Consider the following 20,245-nt stretch of genomic DNA (forward strand, 5'->3'; position numbering starts at 1 on the left):
AACATCAGGAATTTCATGGTTCACATATTGCTGAAGCCTGGCTTGGAGAATTTTGAGCATTACTTTACTAGCGTGTGAGATGAGTGCAATTGTGCAGAAGTTTGAGCATTCTTTGGCATTGCCTTTCTTTGGGATTGGAATGAAAACTGACCTTTTCCAGTCCTGTGGCCACTGCTGAGTTTTCCAAATTTGCTGGCATATTGAGTGCAGCACTTTCACAGCATCATCTTTCAGGATTTGAAATAGCTCAACTGGAATTCCATCACCTCCACTAGCTTTGTTCGTAGTGATGCTTTCTAAGGCCCACTTGACTTCACATTCCAGGATGTCTGGCTCTAGGTCAGTGATCACACCATCGTGATTATCTGGGTCGTGAAGATCTTTTTTGTACAGTTCTTCTGTGTATTCTTGCCACCTCTTCTTAATATCTTCTGCTTCTGTTAGGTCCATACCATTTCTGTCCTTTATCGAGCTCATCTTTGCATGAAATGTTCCTTTGGTATCTCTGATTTTCTTGAAGAGATCCCTAGTCTTTCCCATTCTGTTGTTTTCCTCTATTTCTTTGCATTGATCGCTGAAGAAGGCTTTCTTATCTCTCCTTGCTATTCTTTGGAACTCTGCATTCAGATGCTTATATCTTGCCTTTTCTCCATTGCTTTTCACTTCTCTTCTTTTCACAGCTATTTGTAAGGCCTCCCCAGACAGCCACTTTGCTTTTTTGCATTTCTTTTTATGGGGATGGTCTTGATCCCTGTCTCCTGTACAATGTCACGAACCTCAGTCCATAGCTCATCAGGCACTCTATCTATCAGATCTAGGTCCTTAAATCTATTTCTCACTTCCACTGTATAATCATAAGGGATTTGATTTAGGTCATACCTGAATGGTCTAGTGGTTTTCCCTACTTTCTTCAATTTAAGTCTGAATTTGGCAATAAGAAGTTCATGGTCTGAGCCACAGTCAGCTCCTGGTCTTGTTTTTGCTGACTGTATAGAGCTTCTCCATCTTTGGCTGCAAAGAGTATAATCAGTCTGATTTTGGTGTTGACCATCTGGTGATGTCCATGTATAGCGTCTTCTCTTGTGTTGTTGGAAGAGGGTGTTTGCTATGACCAGTGCATTTTCTTGGCAAAACTCTATTAGTCTTTGCCCTGCTTCATTCTGTATTCCAAGGCCAAATTTGCCTGTTACTCCAGGTTTTTCTTGATTTCCTACTTTTGCATTCCAGTCCCCTATAATGAAAAGGACATCTTTTTTGGGTGTTAGTTCTAAAAGGTCTTGTAGGTCTTCATAGAACCATTCAACTTCAGCTTCTTCAGCGTTACTGGTTGGGGCATAGACTTGGATTACTGTGATATTGAATGGTTTGCCTTGGAAATGAACAGAGATCATTCTGTCATTTTTGAGATTGCATCCAAGTACTGCATTTCAGACTCTTTTGTTGACCATGATGGCCACTCCATTTCTTCTGAGGGATTCCTGCCCACAGTAGTAGATACAATGGTCATCTGAGTTAAATTCACCCATTCCAGTCCATTTCAGTTCGCTGATTCCTAGAGTGTCGACATTCACTCTTGCCATCTCTTCTTTGACCACTTCCAATTTGCCTTGATTCATGGACCTGACATTCCAGGTTCCTATGCAATATTGCTCTTTACAGCATCGGACCTTGCTTCTATCACCAGTCACATCCACAGCTGGGTATTGTTTTTGCTTTGGCTCCATCCCTTCATTCTTTCTGGAGTTATTTCTCCACTGATCTCCAGTAGCATATTGGGCACCTACTGACCTGGGGAGTTTCTCTTTCAGTATCCTATCATTTTGCCTTTTCATACTGTTCATGGGGTTCTCAAGGCAAAAATACTGAAGTGGTTTGCCATTCCCTTCTCCAGTGGACAACATTCTGTCAGATCTCTCCACCATGACCTGCCCATCTTGTGTTGCCCCACAGGCATGGCTTAGTTTCATTGAGTTAGACAAGGCTGTGGTCCTAGTGTGATTAGATTGACTAGTTTTCTGTGAGTATGGTTTCAGTGTGTTTGTCCTCTGATGCCCTCTTGCAACACCTACCGTCTTACTTGGGTTTCTCTTACCTTGGGCGTGGGGTATCTCTTCACGGCTGCTCCAGCAAAGCGCAGCCATTGCTCCTTACCTTGGACAAGGGGTATCCAACTTAAGAGCCTTCTATTTGAGGGTGAGAGCAGCCCCCACCTGCCACTTCCTGAGAATAGAAAGAGGGAGGGGCTGGACTTGAGGGTCCCATTCCTGCTGTGTTAAGTCTCATGCTGACAGCTGTGGAATTGATCCCCAGGGCTCCCAGAACCAGCTAAATATACCCGTGATGCAGGCTAAGGTATTTTTTGTCTGCAGAGTCTGGAGAGCAGATGTGCTGGTGACCAGATGTCATAAGAGTCCTCCTCCAGACCTCTATCTCTGCACAGTGCCTGGCTCCAAGAAGGGAGGTGAAGCAGCCTAAAGTGTGATCTTTGAGGTATGACCCAAGATCTGTATCCAGATCACCTTGGGTGCTTGTCAACATGTGAGTTCCTGGGCCCTACCTCAGTTCTTCTGAATCAGCATATAGAGGATAGGGTCTGGAATCTGCCCTGTTAACAAGCTCTCCGGGTGAAAACTAGTACAATGGGTAACACACACAGACATTGACCTTGATTCAAATCCCGGCCCTGCTTTTCGGTAATATGCAATCCAAATAGCAGATACAACTGCTGCTGCTGCTGCTGCTGCTAAGTTGCTTCAATCGTGTCTGACTCTGTGCGACCCCATAGACGGCAGCCCACCAGGCTCCCCCGTCCCTGGGATTCTCCAGGCAAGAACACTGGAGTGGGTTGCCATTTCCTTCTCCAATGCATGAAAGTGAAAAGTGAAAGTGAAGTCGCTCAGTTGTGTCCAACTCTTCGCAACCCCATGGACTGCAGCCCACCAGGCTACTCTGCCCATGGGATTTTCCAGGCAAGAGTACTGGAGTGGGGTGCCATTGCCTTCTCCAAGCTGATATAAGTAAGAATGGTTAATATTTATAGAATGTTTATCATGAACCAAGCAAACCTGACCGTGCATTGGCTCAGTTGATCAATCACTCTGTGTAGTGATTGATCTATACTTAATCAATCACTGTTTTTAACCTCCATAGTTTAATGGGAAACTAAGATTCAGGGAGGTTAATTATGTTGCTCCAGTTTGCACACTTGGGAGTAAATAAAGCTGGGATTCGAACTGGGTGTTCCTATGCAGCGACCTTTGCAATTGTACTCAAATCTAAACGCTGAGGCCGGGTTCCAGCCGTGGTGGCCACTCAACATGCAGCGCTGTTCTTTGTTCCCACCCAGGGATGACTTGGCTGGGGCCATTGCTCCCTGGGGTTTAGTAACAGCCCCAGCGTGGATGGACCTCGGGTAAGATACCCAGCCCTGCAGTCTCCAGTCCCTAGTGAAGATGCCACTGGGTCACTTTGGAGCCAGGAACCCAGTAAGCTCCAGGGACAATAGCTGAGAATATGGTTATTCAGAAACTGAGATTTGTCCTCTCTGTCCCCTTGCTTAATTCCCCAGAGTCTCTGGCTGTCAGAAGAGAAGGAGGAGGCAGCTCAAAAGAGACATGAAAATAGACTTAGTGTTTATGAAAGAACATTCTGAGATCCTTTGAGGCATGAGGCTTCTTCGAGGTCAAGAGAGGGTGTGTGTGTGTGTGTGTGTGTGTGTGTGTACATGCGTATGTGTGCTATAGTGGAGATTTATTCACTCATTCAATAAATATTTGTCAAGAGGACTCCCTGCACTGTGTCTCCAGCCCCTGATCCAGTTAGAGTCAGGCATTTTACATTCTGCCGGTCACTGAATGTTTACTAATTTACTTCAAGTAAATTAAATGTAAATCCTTCTTTTACAGCAGAATGGGTAAAAAGGTAGATTCTGGAATTGGACGACTTGACTTTAAATCCTGACCCCTTTCTCTGCCAGAGATGAGACCTTGCACAAAATACTCAGTTTCTCTTCACCTCATCTGTAAACGGGCATCTTGCCAGAAAATACTCTCACAGAACCATGTACTTCTGCACCATAGCACTAATCTTCACTGCAATTATATTCTTTGTTGTGTGCTTATTTTATTCATGATTGTGTCCACTAGTAATAATAACAAAGAGATTCCTATTTCCAATAAGGATATAGAGAGATCTGAAGGTGGGCTGCCGTCTATGGGGTTGCACAGAGTTGGACACGACTGAAGCGACTTAGCAGCAGCAGCAGCAGCAGCAGCAGCAGCAGCAGCAAAGACCTTTGTTCCTGTGGTAGCAACAAGAAAAACCCAGAAAAAATAAAAACTAAAGCTTTCTGTGGTTCTAGGGAAGAATAATAGAATCAAAGAACTGAATCCCAGAAAGAAACAAGCCCTTCATAGGAGAGCAAGAGTTGTGACAGCTTCCATACCTGGCGGAGGTTCTGGTCTGTGTATAGGTGGAGAGAGGCACATCAGCCATAGATGGAGAAACTTACAGGGACAGAGAAAACCATTCTAGACTTGGACCAGAGTATGGGACGGCAGGTCAGGTTGGGGTCTGGATGCATCCTGAATGAAATGAGACATCACTCATCCCATCAAGTTGGATGAGGCACCTTCTCAATGAAAGAAAAGATCACCTGGTCCCACAATTCATCCTCCCCACCTGTCCTACCTAAACTTTTCTGAAAGGCAGTGGTGGAAGAAAGGTACATAAGGAGAGAAAAATGACATAGTCTTGTTTATTCTCACAGTGACTAGAATGCAGGTAAACCAAAAATATCTGAAACTGCAGCCAACCCCCTCCTAGCTCAAATCCTGACAAGACAAAAAAGGCAAGGGTGTTGGTGGTTGGGCTAATTACAGGTAACTAAGAATAATCGAAGCTATTTCTCAGTCCCAGCTCAATTACACTCCAAAAAAATCTGGATGAGCAGCCTCTCAATCCAGCCATTAGACAGAAAAAAGGGTTTAGACTTTCTAGGAAATAAATAAAACAAACATAAAATCAAACTGCAATCTCAATTGTTCTTTTATACACACTTTCAAGAATACAATAAAATTGAACACTAGACAATTAAACGCTAGACAAGAAAATAAATAGGAAATTGTGACCCATAATTAAGAGAAAGCAGAAGTAATAGAACCAGATGTGTTATTAGAATTAACAACAAAAAGACCTTAAAAACAAATATAAACATATGAAGAAATTTATACGGAAATAAATAGAATGGATGATGAGATGGGATTTTTCAGGATATCAATGGAAATTCTAATAAATAACCAAATGGCCATTCTGGAAATAAAAGTTAAAGTATCAGAACTTCAAAACACTGTATAGACAGTGGATCTGACACAGCAGAAGAAAGAAGCAGTAAACTTGAAAAGTGGTCAAAATAAATTCAAACTGAAGCATAGAGGGGAAAAATACTGAAAAATAAGGAATGAAGCATCGGCAACCTACAGGATAACATCAACCAGTTTGCAGACGTATAGTTGGAATCCTAGACAGAAAGATGAGGGCTGCAAAAACACAAAGAAAACCACAACTAGACATATAATGTTGATAGAAACCAGTGATAAAGAGAACTATCTCAAGAGTATCCAAAAGAACAAGAAAGAGCGTTACTTAGAGACACGATAATAAGATTGATGGCTGACTTTTTACTGGAAATACTGCAAGTTAGCCAACAATGGAAAGCATCTTTAAAGTGCTGGTAAAAGTGAGAAATTATCTTTCAAAAATAAAAGTAAGATAAAGATTTTTTCAGATAAAAAGAAACTGAGAGAACTCATTGCCAGCAAACCCACACAATAAGACATGCTTAAAGAAGATGTTCAGGCTGAAGAGAAATGATAATAAATAGAAACTCAAATCTATAGGAAGAAATAAGGAGCAGCATAAAAGCTAAACAAGTGAATAAACAGAAAGGAATATTTTTCTCTTTGCTTCTTTAAAAAGCAATTGATTGCACATTGCAGACTAAATATACAATATTCCAGACACTTTGTAATAACAGTTTGGCAGCCTTTAAAAGTTAAACGTAAACTTACTATATAACCCAGCAGTTCCACTCCTGAGATGTTATCCAGGAGAAATGAAAGCAATTACCCATGCAGAAGCTTTTACAGAAATGTTCATAGCAGCAGTGCTCACTATGTCCCCAAAGTCGAAACAATCCAAAATGCCCATCAACTGATAAAGGCATAAACAAAAGATGTGATACAGTCACACGTTGGAATATTATTTAGTGATAAAGAGGAACAAACTAATGATAAAAGCTGCAACACGGATGAACCTCAAAAGTATTGCATTGCATAAAAGAAATCAGCTTGGCAAGACCACATATTCTATGATTCCATTTACATAAAATGTCCAGAAAGGGCAAAACTACAACACATCAAGTATATTGGTGGTTGCCTAAGGCTGAAGAAGGGAGGGCAATGGTGAGTCACTAGAATGGGCTCAACGGATCTTTTGGGGGTGATGGAAATTTTCTGAAATTACGTTGTGGTAATGGTTGCACAACTCTGTAGATCTAATTTTAAAAAAACCATTCAGTTGTACACTTAGAATAGCTGGATTTTATGCTAGTAACATGTGAAGCAAACCTCTATTGAGCTGTTAAAAATTAACTCTGAGGAGCAAAAATAATAGCTATGCAGGGTTTTACATCACATATTGAAGTGAAACAGTTGACCAGAGCACAGTAGGTTGAAAGAGGTTAAGATGGAAGCATAATGTTTCAAAATCTTCCATGATACAAGAAAGTGCATAAATTAATTCAAAGTAGAATGTGATAACTGAGGACATTTTAACCCCTGGAGATGCCCCTAAAAATAAATAAATAAAACAAAAATATATACTTTAAGGGTCAATGTAAGAGATAAAATGGAATACTAAAAATTTAATGATACTTGAGTAATTTAAAAGAAGACTTCCAGGAAAGGCAAAACTAAGGGACAAAGAGCAGACGATTACAAACAGAAGATAAACAACAGAAAGTTAGACTCAAACTCAGTGCATCAAACTTTACAGTTATATTAAATAAATGGGCTCAACACTCCAGTTAAAGGCAGAGGTTTTTCAAAATGTATTTTTAGCATTTGATTTACTTATTTTATTTTTGGCTGCACCATGCTTGTGGCTTACAGGATTTTAGTTCCTGACCAGGGATCGGCAATGACAGCACCAAGTCCAAACCACAGGACCGCCGGGGAGTTCCCTTTAAAATGTATTAAAAAAGCAAAACCCACTCTATGCCATCCACAAGAAACCGATTTTACATACAAATACACTTTTTGCCAATGAAAGGTGGAGGAATGATAACCCATGCAAACACAAAGCATAAGAAAGATGATGTGGCCATACTAAATCTGACAAAGCAGAATGTAAGATGAGAAATATTATCAGAGCACTTCTTCAGGGTAAAGTGGCCAATTATCAAAAACAGCCCATAACTTGAAATGTCTATGTACCTAGTTACAGGTCTACAAAATATGTGAGGCTGAAATTGACAGAACTAGAGGAAGAAATAGGAAAAAAATTATAATGATCATTGGGAATTTACCAGTCTTCTCTGAGTAATTGAGAAGCAAAGTATCAGTAAGATTAAGAAGATGTAAGCCAGCTGACATTTTTAGAAATTATACTCAAAAACTGCAGAATATACATTTTTTTTTCCAAGTGCATGTGGAAACGTACAGATGATATGCTAGGCTAAAAAATGTCAAAAAAAAGAGAAAGAAATGTCAAATGATTGAAATCATTTCTTAAAAACTTAAACATCCACTTATCTTATTACCCAGTTGTTTTTCTAGTATCCAAGAAAAATGAAAACATGCACAAGGAGTAGGATATAAGAAGGTTCACTGCAGTTTTATTCCCGTTACCCTCAAGCGTGAACAACCAAACTATTAATCCACAGAAAAATGGATAAACAAAATGTGGCATATTTATATGATGGACTGCTTCTTAACAATAACAAAGAAAAAACCACTGGTACACACAACAAAAACGGATAAACCTTAAAAACATTAGGCTGAGCAGAAGAAAGCCGACCCAGAAGAGTACATTCTGTGTGAGTCCATTCACATGCATTCAGAAACCCTTTGAGTGATAGCTGCTGTTCTAGTGTCTATTACTATAGATCTAGCAGTCTCTTGGGGAATGGAGATTATCAGGAATTAACTGGGAAAGGGCACAAAGATCTGTCTGAATGGTGAGATGTTCCATACCTTGATTTGGGTGTGGTTACGTGGATGGGTTGGGAAGATCCCCTGGAGAAGGAAAGGACTACCCACTCCAGTATTCTTGCCATCCTCCATGGACAGAGGAGCCCGGTGGATTACAGTCCATGGGGCCTCAAACAGTGGGACACAACTGAGCAGCTAACACTACGTGGGTGGAGATGGTGTATCTAATTTGTCAAAACTCTTCTCGTTATACTTTTAAGATATGTGCAAATCACATAACCTTGATTCTTAGAGTACAAATAAAAATAAAACTCTTGAATATTATGAATGCCAGGCACAGATCCAAATAGTTTGCATGCATTAACTCACAAACACTTCACAAATCTTACAAATGGGGAGATACCTACAAGTAATGTCACTTGCTCAAGGTCACACAACTCATAGCACCACCCAATGGCAAGGTTTGTGCCTGGCGTGCCCACCATTGCACTGCAATGCTCAAAGAATGAAAGGTAACTTTTGTTACTTAACAGGGCTTCCCTGGTGGCTCAGATGGCAAAGAATATATCTGCAATGCAAGAGATGCAGGTTCGATCCCTGGGTCAGGAAAAGCACCTGGAGAAGGGCATGGCAACCCACTCCAGTATTCTTGCCTGGAGAATTTCACGGACATAGGAACCTGGTGGGCTACAGTCCATGGGGTCTCAAAGAGTTGGACACGACTGAGTGACGAACACTGTTACTAACGACCTTTTGAGGTAAGAATCATTAGTTGTGTTGTCTGAAAGCAACTGATCCTCAGAGAGGCTATGTGACTTCTAGAAGGTGGGTTTGAACTCAGGTCTGTGTGACTTCCTAGCCAGGCTCTCAAGCTTCCTGAGTTGAGCCAGTCCCCTGCCCACTTTCAGGGGGCAGGTATGACCCACACACAGCTCTTTGTATACAGCCAGGTGAGTTGACCTTTGCACCTCCCCTTCGGGACATAGTTTCATGCTCCATGCAGGAATTGGTCCTGTGTCATTTCTACCATGACCCAGAAGGCCTCAGACACTCTGTGGTATGGGAGTGGGTTTTCAATGAATATGGTGAACTTCAGGGAAGGGGAGTTAAGGCTTTCTCAATTTCTCAATACACCCATTCAACAAATTTGGTTACCACGTGACAGCACTGGGGATCCAACAAGGAACAAAATAATGGAGCTTTTAACTACTAGCATGAAACAGACAAGCCAGGGCACAAAGAATACATTATACAACTTCTGATGGTGTGATGAAAACCAAATTAGGGGAAGGAGAGAGAGAGCGGCAGAATGGGGTCAGGACTCCTTCTCACAGGGAAGTCAATTGAAGGGGTGACCTTTAGGAAGCCGGGGAGTGGGCTTTGCATCTCTGGGGGTGAGGGACAGACCTCAGGACTGCAGGGGAGAAAGTGTGTGAGAGAGGGTGGGAGGTGGCGGGGTGAATGTATGCCATCCCTGCGGAAATGGTCCTGGCCAAATTCACTGGAGTCCTCCAAGACAATGAGGGGAAAGAGAAGTCACCAGGTCTGGCCAGACCAAAATTAGGTGACAGCTGAGGAGGGACCAGAGCCAGGTTTTCTGCAAGAGGAGCGGAGAGACTTCCTTTCCTGGTGGCTTTGAGCACTTTTGCATGACAACAGGTTCCGGGGGCCCCTGCTCGCCCCTACACGGAGCATTTAGAGGATGTTCTGCCATCGAGCAGGTATTGAGGATCTGCCATGTTGTAGGAACTCCATCAGGGGCTGTACACACTGCCTCCCTAAGTCCCCATAGCAATCCAGAGGAAGGAAGTGGTGACTACATTTTACAACGAAGTCAAGTGACAGTAAGCTCATGGCTGGAAGGTGGCAGGAGAGGGACTTGAGCACAGATATGTGCAGAATCTGGGTTCTTTCTATTCCGTGGTACAAAGAAGACCAAGAGCTTTAGAAGCGATGACCCAGGCGGCAAGGTGAGAAGGTCAGAAGGTCCTAAACGTTCAGTTCCTGTTGACTGGGTAGATGGATGGATAGATGGGTGATGGATGAAGAGATTAAGGGACAGGTGGATGGATGGATGATGACACAGACCCAAGTAGGCAAGCAGACCTTTATCTATAACTTACATGCATACGTTTTAAAATACATATATAACTTCCTTTTCTAATTTTTAGGGTCTCCATCTAGAAAACTAGGTGGCTGGACTTGAACACTTGTTTCCAAGCTTTTGTTTTAGTGGTGAAATTCTGTCTTCAGAGGCTACCTAATGGCCAATGTTGGGCATGATGAGAGAGGAAAAGCGGAGGGGGAGAGAGGTAGACAGAGCACCAGAATCTCTGCCTCTCGACCTCGCCGCTGCTCTCTGGAGAAGCATCAGAGTCACCTTTGCAAAGCCAAGGAAGGCCTTGGACAAAGGTGATCCAGGACATTCTGGATTCAGAAACTAGGACAGACACTGGGGAAGGCTAGCAGAGGGATGGGAGATCCTAGCCAAACCCTTGGCCTTTCCTCGATTATCACTGCCTGTTGGGTCAGCAAGGGCCCACCTACCTAGGAGTGGCCCAGCGGAACACAGTGATGTCTGCTTCTGGCTCTCTGAGGATTACAAATGGGGGAGCTAGGTGTCATCTGAAACTCTGCCAACTCATTCACTCAACCCAGGGAGCCACAGAGGAGTCAGTCTGAGCAACCTCTGCCACCTACTGTGTCCCATGTGAGGATCAGATAGCACAGTGGGAGCTGGTCAACATGACCAATCTCATACATTGGGTGATGGGCTTCTTTGGGCTGCCCCAGAATGTGGGCCTAGCTGGACCAGGCAGGATGCTCACTCATTTTGACCTGGCCCCAGCACAGGACTTGAGATGCAGCTGTAGCTGGATGGAGGTGATCATTCTGTGTGCTGGCCTGGGCCGGGGACAGGAGACAACACTCTAGCTGGGTGGGGTCCAGGCCCAGGAAACTGGAGAAGGAATCCACATGGGCAGGATTCTCACAAAGTTCTCAGGATGTGAAAGCCCTAGTTTCTCTGCTGTACAACTTCCTGTTGAAAGCAGTACCGAGTGCTTCGGTGCATGGAGGCGGCAAGACCTGGGCTGGATTTCAGGGCTTCCGTCTACTGTTCAGATGACCTTTAGGAAGTTACCCATCTTCTCTGAGCCTGAGGGCCGAGAGGGGCAGGCCTAGGGCCACCTGGCCTGGCTACACTCTACTAATTTCGGATGAAGTCCTAACTTCTTGGCAAGGCTGACCTGGCCTCAGTCCACCTCCCAGTCTTCCCTGGCATCACGCTTCTCTCCCTCTCTCTCTCTTGATCCCCAGGACTTTATACTCAAGGTTTCCTCTAAACCAGTCTTCTCCCTTTCCTCTCCGTCTCTCTTCATGGGGTGTATTCTTTATTCCTGTTAAAGCGCATCAGCTACTATAATAAGTGAATTTCAAACACCCATGGCTGAAGGTAATGGGAATACAAGTGAGCGATGCTGCCCACGGGCAGCTCCTCTCCCTGCGGACTTGGGGACCCAGCCTCCTTCTGTCTGTGGCTCTGCCATGCCATCAGCATCTGTGTCCAGTTTGGGGAAGGAGATACTGGATAAGACACACCTGCTTCTTAAAAGCTTTAGCCCAGGATTTTCCTGGTGGTGCAGCGGCAAAGAATCTGCCTGCCAACGTGGGAGACACGGGTCGGAACTCTGATCTGAGCTGATCCCTCTTGCCGCCACTGAGCAACTAAGCCCGTGCGCCACAACAGCTGAGTCTGTGCTGAGCCAACGTGTGGCCGCTGCTGAAGCCTGTGGGCCCGAGAGCCTGTGTCCACAAGAGGAGGAGTCACCCAAAGGAAGCCTGAGCACCATAACCAGAGAGTAGTTCCCGCTCTCCACAACCAGAGGCAAGCCCATGCCGCAACAGAGACCCGGTGCAACCAAAAATAAATACATTTTTTAAATTATTTTTTTAAAAAAGGCCTTAGCCCAGCAATGCCACAAGTAACTTTCCCTCATGTTCCACCCGTGACACCTCATCACCAGCCCCACCAGCAAGGAGCGGGAGAAGATACCCCCTTTCCAGGGACAACCCTACACCTTGGAAGGGGAGCCTGAGCTTTAGGAGACAGCCACGGTTGGTGGCCAGCTTCCCCCATCCTTCAGGTGCCAAGTTTAAAGTTGCTTCCTCCGGGAAGCCCACCCTGAGTCTCCAGGTACGGCAGTCAGGGGTTTCTCCTTCGTGCATCCAGCACGCTGTCCTTTCCTGTATCACACTGTACTGTTTGCCGGTTTGCATCTAGAAAGATAATATAAACATGTTAAGTTAAATTCTGTGTTTCACAGGCAACCCTGGGATACAGCCTGACGCCTGGCCCATGCTGGGCACAACACACTATTGGATGGATGGATGGGTAGAGAGGTGTTATAAACAGGAAGGACAGATGTGTCTTCCTCACACAAGCCTTCAAGCTTGCCCATGCTTTGGCTCTTTCTTGCCTCTCTGAAAGCTGGCAGAGGACTGGAGGACTCCTGGCTACGTATTCTCATAATAGCGCCATGAAAAAGCTAAAACTGAAGAGCCTTTCTTTCTCCTTTTAAGCAAAGAACTCCACGAACCCCACCAAGTCCCTCCTTCTTCCTTCATCCCCTGGACAGCTTCTGTGTTCCCTCCTGGCCACTCATACCGCTCCAGTGCGTCACAGACTCATTCTAGACAGAAATGGCATCACTCGCTTGTAACAGTGCTCTGTACACGGACTCTGTCAGGGGGACTAAACCCCCACAGCAGGTAGCTGGCAGGACTCTACCTGAAGGATGAGGTCACTCCTGGGGGAGTGCCCGGTGCAAACACATGGCCCTCCGACCAGGAACCGAGAGGAAGGGACATCAGCGGAGGACAGAGGGCTGGAGAGCTCTCTTATCTTGTTCAAGATGGTGAACTATCTAGATGGTGGGTGTAAAGATGGCATCCTCCCTATAGGGGATCATCCTCCTTACAGGCTAGGGAGCAGAGAGTCTAAGAGTGGGCATGCAGGTGGAGACAGGTGGAGCTCACTCGGTGAGGTCCAGACCACCCTGGGGAGGTCACACGGAGTTTATTTCCGTCCCTGTCATCTTCCTGGATTGTGTGGTCTTTGTGAATATCCAGTGAGTCTCAGATATGCTGCAGGAAGTCTGTGTCCACCCTGGTGCCAGCGTGCTTAAGTGGAACAGACAGCAGCTCGAAGCCACAGGAACCAAAGAGAGGAGGAGAAGAGCCACAACCATCATAGCAGCTAAGATTTACTGAGCACGTACTGTGCGCCAGGCAACGCCATTCTAAGCTCTTCACTGGATTAACTCAATTCTCAGGCAGACACTACTACCACCCCCATCTTACAGCTGAGGAAACTGAGACAGAAAAAGCTGACAACTTGTCCATAGGCACGCAACTAGTAAATAGCAGGGCTAGGACTTTACCCCGGAGAATCCCATCACCAGGGGCCAGTGAAACTCACACCTTAATATTTGGCTCTACATCCCCTCCCCCACCAGGAGGAATCCCTTCCAGTGAGAGTGCTGGAAACTTCCAGTAATGTTGTATTAACGCAAATGTTTTCTTTTTAGAGTTTTGCCCCATATCCTTTTAAAAATACAGGTATAATTTATATGTAATAAAATGCACAAATCTTAAAGTACAGGTCAACTGCTGCTGCTGCTGCTAAGTCGCTTCAGTCGTGTCCGACTCTGTGCGACCCCATAGACGGAAGCCCACCAGGCTCCGCTGTCCGTGGGATTCTCCAGGCAAGAACACTGGAGTGGGTTGCCATTTCCTTCTCCAATACATGAAAGTGAAAAGTGAAAAGGAAGTCGCTGAGTCGTGTCCAACTCTTAGCGACCCCATGGACTACAGCCTACCAGGCTCCTCCATCCATGGGATTTTCCAGGCAAACTTCTAACAAATGTACACACTGGTGTAAGTATTACTACAGTCAAGATAGTGCAATATTTTTAATCACCTTCTAATCAATCTCCCACCACTAGAAGCTACCACTATTTCATGTTCTCTCTCCTGAAACTGGATGTAAATGAAACTACTACGTACCTACCTTCCTCTTTTGCCCTTCCCCTCCCTGGTGGCTCAGATGGTAAAGAATCTGCCTGCAATGCAGGAGACCTGGGTTTGGACCCTGGGTTGGGAAGATTCCCAGGAGGAGGGCATGGCAACCCCACTCCAGTGTTCTTGCCTGGAGAATTCCAAGGACAGAGGAGCCTAGCGGGCTACAGTCCATGGGGCCACAAGCAGTCGGACACGACTGAACATACACACACACATACACACACACACCCTCCCTCTCTCAGGTCAGTGTCTTCCTATTCTTGGGGCCTCGGTTCATTCTGACCAGGCAAGAATTGGCCACAGGGACAGCCATGAACCTGGTCCACGCTCGCGCATGCCATTCCCAGAGACTACAGCAGACATCACGAATCACTTAATACACTCATTCCCACCAAGCCCAGATACAGCCACGGAATCCTTCATATTGTGGGTTCTGATCCCAGAACACCTATCAGCTGGTTGCAACTAGCACAGAAGTTGAAATTTATTTGCCCACTCAGGATTACAGTTGATCCCTATCTCTTGGAGGCAGCAACATTTAAAACAAAACAAACAAAAAAATCCCGCTTTATTTTGAAATATGGGAAGCTTTTCAAGGAGTTGTAAAGTTGTTACAGAGAGTTGCCATATAGTCTTCTTCCAGCTTCCCAGTGATAACATCTTACACAGCCAGAAGTGATGATCAGAATCAGGAAACTGACTTTGGTAAGACACTGTTAACTAAAATGCAGACCTCATTTGGATTTCAGCAGTGCTGTGCATGTTCATTTGGAGAGGAGGTATAGAGTGATATCAAATGTTATCACATCTGTAGACAAAGAAGTCCCCCTGTACTCACCCTGCATAGTCACACCGCCTCTCCCAGCCCCAGAAACCGATCTTCCATTCACGTCTGGGTCTCTCCCTCTGCCAGGATCTTGATTGCTGTCTTGATTGCTATAGCAGCAGAGTAAAAGCACTGCCTTTTAATAGGGATTCAGAACTTGGGCCGTAAGTAAGAAGCTCGGATAGTGAAGTGTTGTGAAATTTGGATTCCAGGCTTGACTCTGCGTGATTTGGGGCAAGTCACTTCACAATTCTGGGTATTTTTTTCTTTATTAGTAAAGTAGGGATAATAACAATAGCCTTTTCATTGCAGAGCTGAAATGAGGAATCCAGGAAGCTATAAATAGTCTTTGACCTCTAAAGTGCTATCAAAGTGTTGTTGTTGCTCAGTCACTAAGTCATGTCTGACTCTTTTCCACACCACAGATTGCAGCTTCCCTGTCCTTCACTGTCTTCTAGAGTTTGCTGAAGTTCGTGTCCATTGAGTCGATGATGCCATCCAACCTTCTCATCCTCTGTCGTCCCCTTCTCCTCCTGTCCTCAATCTTTCCCAGCATCAGGGTCTTTTCCAATGAGTTGGCTTTTTGCATCAGGTGGCCAAAGTATTGGAGCTTCAGCATCAGTCCTCCCAGTAAACATTCAGGGTTGATTTCCTTTAGGATTGACTGGTTTGAGCTCCTTGATGTCCAAAGGACTCTCAAGAGTCTTCTCCAGCACCAGTTGGAAAACCTCACTTCTCCGGTGCTCAGCCTTGTCTATGATTCAATCAAGGTGTTAGTGTTGGTGTTTTTGAGGGGGACTGATAATTACCTCTGCTCATCCCTCAGTTCTGAACCAACTGAGAAGCAGAAAAATATCAGCGTTGTTACTGATGAAGCTGATACTGGAAATTGTAGCTTATCACCCTGGAGAAATGAGCTGCCTAACTCTGAATGCTGGAATCAGGCAGCACTGCCCCCACCCCAACCCCCACCAAGGAGTTCTGTGTACCATTCATCCGCCCTGGGATGCCTTGGGCTGCAGTATCAGTGCCGAGATGGAGAGAAGTGGGTGATTCTGAGATCTCACACGGAGGCAGAGCTGCTGACAAGGTTTGCTGATGGATTAGAGGTGGGTGGTGTGGGAACAGAGGGAATCCAGGATGGCTCTTCTGTTCATAGCTTGGGGAATTGTGGGGAGGTGGTACCATTTACAGAGATGGGGGAAAATGGGGATTAGGACAGGTTACCTGGAAGGGAGGGGACCAATTCAGTCACAGACTATGTGACGGGCCACAGTTGAGCCCTGACCCCTATTAGATTGACCCTTAACCCTGGCCACTCTCTAGGTCCTTCCCCTACTGATGTCCCCAAACTTGTGCCTTTGGTGTCCAAGTGGCACTCGTCTGTGGACAAGCATCGGCTAGAGAGGGCAGGACCCTGGGAGCACCGTTCAGTGCCCTTCTGAAAGGTCAGCTATCCCTGGGCATTCCTCTGCCCAAGCCCACATGGCCCTCACATTCTCAATGCAAGGAGCACCCCTAGGACTGAAGGTGCATAGGCCCTCTAGCAGGCTGTGGGGACCCCAGATAAAGAGGACACTGGTCTTGTTCGGCAGGAGGGCATAGCCTGGTGGGAGAGGCACACTGCAGTTATATCCTCTTATAAGAGGCCGAGTGGTCTAAACTCGGGCCTCATGATCCCTGACCAGCGCTCCTCCTTCCCCATCGGCCTCCTACTCAGAACGATCCCCTCTCTTCCCAGGACACCATCCCCCAGGGGCTCCCCTCACCCCCATCAGAGGGGACAGGTGTAATGACAGTTCCTGGGCACCTTTGTGGGCTTCCCTGGTGACTCAAATGGTGAAGAATCTGGCTGCAATGCGGGAGACCCGGGTTAAGAAGATGCCCTGGAAGAGGGCATCCAACCCCCTCCAGCATTCTTGCCTGGAGAACCCTATGGGCAGAGGAACCAGGTGGGCTACAGTCCTTGGGGTCACAAAGCATCAGACACGACTGGGCACCTAAGCACACACAGCACAGGGCACCTGTGTGACGCGGCTGGGTCACAGGACACTGAGGATTTCATTGTGCTCTCTGCTTCACTCATTCCTCGCAAACATCCCAAGGTCACCCCGGGAATGTCACTCCAGGTCACCTACAGACAGTGTTCAGGAAAATATTGTCCCCTCCCTGTAGAGAGCCCAGGAGTATTGAAGGTGGTGGTGGATGGGGGGAGGCGTGGAAAGGGCCCCCCACTGCGTGCTGCCTGAACTCGGTCCTGCAGGGAGGGGTGCATCTCGGGCACTAACAGCCAAGAGCAAAGGCCCTGCCCCCACAGGGGGAAGTCTGGGCAGCCTTGGCTCCCTGGTCTCGGCTTCTGCCAGTCTGACCTGTGAAGGTGACAGAGAGGACAGCTCTGTGATTCACAGTCGGGAAAAAAACAACCGCAAGGAAACCAGAGAACCACCCGGAAGGTGAGCTTAGGGCAGAGGGAACAAATCTCAGTTCAATACTACTCAGAGGGTCCCACCTCCCAGCTGCTCAGAGCTCGCCCAGCACAGGTTCAAATACAGAAACTGAACCAAGATCCCAGCAAGGACTGAAAAATGCAACCGACTCTTGCTCCGCCCATAAGATAGTTAATGATGTACTTATTCAGTATTATTTTTAGTGGATAAAATAATGTCATCTATTTAGAATTTACTCCAGGCACCAGTCTAAATCCACTTATGCTTCAGCTTATTGGATTCCCTCATCAACTCCAGGGCCATTATTATCCTCTTATTACTGAAATGAACTAGAGAAGATAAGTACACAGCTAAGAAGGGGGAGGTGAGAATTGAACCAGGTTTTTCCATGCAAAACTCACACTGGTTTAATTATTGTCACTTCATACTATATTTTGGTACTAATAAAGTAAAATCTCCTTGCCACATCTTTTCATCACTATCTGTCCATAATTTTCTTGGCTGTTTGCAAGCAATTAGTTTTCCAAATGAAGTTTACATTTCCACTACTATTTTCCTTGGAATTACCTTATGTTTATTAATTATAGGAGAGACAGTTGACATCTTTACATTTAGGACTTTCTTTCTAGAAATATGATAATGTCTCTACTTATTCAGATATTCTTTCTTTTTTCCTGTTGTGAAGTATTAATAGATTTCTTTCTAGAGCTCTTGTAATGTTTCTTGTGAACCAAATTCCTAATAGGGTTTTCAGCTTCCTATTATAAGCAAAATCCTTTTTCAAATAAACTTAATCCTTTTTTCAAATAAATCAAAGGATTTTGAAATAATCCTTTGAAATGAAGTATACTAACTAGATGGGAAAACAATTTTTACCTAATTTTCATATCTACATCTTTTAACAAACATTTTTTACCAGCATCGCTCATTGCTATCCAGGCATAGTTGTCTGGATTTTTCAACTTAGAAAAATCACATCATCAGCAAATTGTTACCATTTTTGCCTTCCTTTCCAATGTTTTTCATCTCTATTTGTGTTTTCTTGTTCTTGGGACCACCTGGAGCAATCCTCTCATGCGCTGAGACTGGAACCAAGTCCTGGCGGGTTAAGAGCCTAACGCCCTCGTTCATATCCTTTACATTTCATATTTTGGAGTGCCCTCAGGAACACTAGCTCATTTGATATTCACAACAATCATTTTGTGAATCGAAGGCTGTGTGCCAAGCACCTCCTCTGTGCCGGGTGATCCAAGACGTGTGTTTCTTGTCTCCATGGGGCGCACAGCGTGAACCCAGGAAGCAAACAAGCACATGCATTAGTTAAACAGTCACAGGAAAAGAAAACGCAGGCCAGAAAAAGCGTGAAGCGTCATCACCTCCAACGTACAGGTGAGGAATCAAGGCCCAGGATGGGGCTGTGACTTGCACAAGGTCACGTGGCAAATTGGTGGCCTGGCTGAGATGCAAACGCTTTTTTGCCCCTTGAGGCTAAGGGCAACCTCCCAGCTTTCTCCAGCCTGTGCCGGTGGTCCTTCCTGGGCCCACAGGGCCAGCTGTCCTCCAGGCAGCGCCAGTGTCCAGCCGAGGGCCGAGGAGAGAGCTCTCTGCTTTCTTTGCCAGCCAGCCAGTGAGCCAGGGAGGTGAACGCTGCCATTGGCAGAGCTTCCATGGAAAACCTTGAACCCCACAGCTGTTGCTACTCTCTGGGCACCTCCTGCCCTCAGAGTTTGCCCTGCTGGGGAGTCCCGCTTCCCTTCCTAGAAGGCTCTGCCCTGGGAAGTGAGGTCTGGCTGTAGATTGTGACCTGGCTCCAGGACATGTGGCTTCAGGCCCGGTTGAGAACTGAGGCCAATGCCAAGTCTTGTAAAGTGGGAATGAGTGTGGCCATTGGCAAGGAGGCTACACTCATCTGCAGGTTTCCAGGGACTCCACAGTGGCTCAGAACAGGGGGGATGGAATAGAACCTTCTATGGCTCCACCTCCAAGACCAATCCTAAAGCTCCCACCTTTGACCCTCCTCCATCTGGCCCGGCCACACTTCACCCTTCACGGCCTTCATGTTCAAGGCCAAAAGGCGCTATTGCAAGTTCTCCATTTGCCTTCCTAGCTCACGCCCTCTGTGCATTTGCTCACTCTCCTGCCTCCAGTACTAACTTTGTCCCCCTCTAGCCCCGCCCCAACCCTTTGTCCACATGACCAGATCCTCTCCATCCCACACACCCCAGCCCAGATGTCTCCTCCATCAAGCCTCCTGCACCCACCCACCGCCCTGCTGGAAGTGAACTTGCTTCCTCTGAACGCCCGGTCAGAAAGCCAGGTATTCTGATCGGGAGAGTTGGTGGACCTCTCAGAGCCTCAGCTTCCCTCTCTACAGAACTGGGATGCTAGTCCAGTTACCTGGGAGAATCACAGGCTCAGAGGATACAGTGGAGACTCACACAGCGCTTGCTACCTGCCAAGCACCATGCGAGGCGCTTTGCAAAGGCGGCGCTCCTCTTGTTCCTGGCCTACAAAGAGAGACTCAAGGCCCAGGGAAGTGAAGGAACAAGCCTAAGGCCTAATCAGCAGCCAAGGCGAGACTGTGCGAGGGGAGTCTCAGGTGATGCTGGCATGACCAATCCCCATGCCCCGAGCAGCCAGGTCCTAGCGCTGTGGCTGTCAGCCATATGGACTCAGAAGCT

This window comes from Bos mutus, chromosome 15 (assembly GCF_027580195.1).
Source record: "Bos mutus isolate GX-2022 chromosome 15, NWIPB_WYAK_1.1, whole genome shotgun sequence".
Classification (NCBI taxonomy): domain Eukaryota; kingdom Metazoa; phylum Chordata; class Mammalia; order Artiodactyla; family Bovidae; genus Bos; species Bos mutus.